Source organism: Triticum dicoccoides, chromosome 3B (assembly GCF_002162155.2).
Source record: "Triticum dicoccoides isolate Atlit2015 ecotype Zavitan chromosome 3B, WEW_v2.0, whole genome shotgun sequence".
NCBI lineage: Eukaryota > Viridiplantae > Streptophyta > Magnoliopsida > Poales > Poaceae > Triticum > Triticum dicoccoides.
The window spans coordinates 297,923,844-297,925,153 of NC_041385.1; positions in this window are offsets into that span (position 1 = coordinate 297,923,844).

Below are 1,310 nucleotides of genomic sequence, written 5' to 3' on the forward strand. Positions count from 1 at the left end.
TACTTGTGGGTTATGAACACCATTCCCGTAGAACCTTTGTCCAACATTAGGATCAGCCATGCAACGAACTACCACATGAATTGGTATGATGGAACCACGGTGAGATTGAATAAGATAGCATGAACCTTGCACATGGCAGTCAAAGGTGGTCCATGCTACCTGCGGCCGATTTGTTGTTGTACAAGTACGAAGACGTTGTGCTCCTTTCTAACCGCATCTTCACGTGACAAAGCAAGTGACTTGTTTCATATGGGCCACATCCTACGATATACTTCCTCTCTCCCAGTTTATTTGTTTTGAATCTTTTTGTTTTATAAGTTTCAAATTCAAATTTAGAGCTCCCCATCACTTGTTGAGATTACAATGTCCATTAAATCGTTGCATGTATAGTAAAGAAACAAATCTCGAGTTTGGCACGAGTTTGTGCAGCAGTAGCACCACAAGGCTTGGTGCAGGAGTTACATTTCCCTCTCAGGGCCCTCGAGACTGAGCTTCAACGCCTTACTACACCTACCTTTGAGTCAATAACATGTGGACCCGATAGGTGGCTGGTCCACATGTAATGCTCCCGAAGGCAGAGGGGCAGTGGGGCCGAGAGGGGTGAGCCGCAGGTAGGGGGACGTGTGGTGTCATGGGTTCGAGCGGCATCGTGGGAATCGCGTGTGGCTGTGGTAGAAACTTGATGCTCGCCGCATTTAAGGTGGCCCACATGTCATGCACACAAAGGCAGAGGGGTGGTGCGGCCGAGAGTGGTGAGGCGCATGTCGGGGGACGTGGTACCATGGGTTGGAGCGGCATCGTGGGAATCGCGAGTGGCAGTGGATGAAACATGATGGTCGCCGTAGTTGAACTTCCATGGACAAGTTGTCATGTCTATGGACACATGCATTGCATACCGATCACTAGAAGGAGTAGTAGAGAAAGCTAGGCAGATAAATAGTTCCTTATAGTCAAGCGGACCCAGGCTACTACTTGTTCCAAAGACATGCACACCATCCAAATAGTCCATCTATATCAATATACACCGAGAGGGAATAATTTTTTTTACAAGAGAGGAAATAGTTCATCCATCCATAATGCCCTGCTGCTGGTGCAGCCACCTTCTTATTCACCTTCTTCTTCTTCTTCTTCTTCTTCTTCTTCTTCTTCTTCTTCTTCTTCTCCTTCTCCTTCTTCTCCTTCTCCTTCTTCTTCTTCTCCTTCTCCTTCTTCTCCTTCTCCTTCTTCTTCTTCTTCTTCTTCTTCTTCTTCTTCTTCTTCTTCTTCTTCTTCTTCTTCTTCTTCTTCTTCTTCTTCTTCTTCTTCTTCTT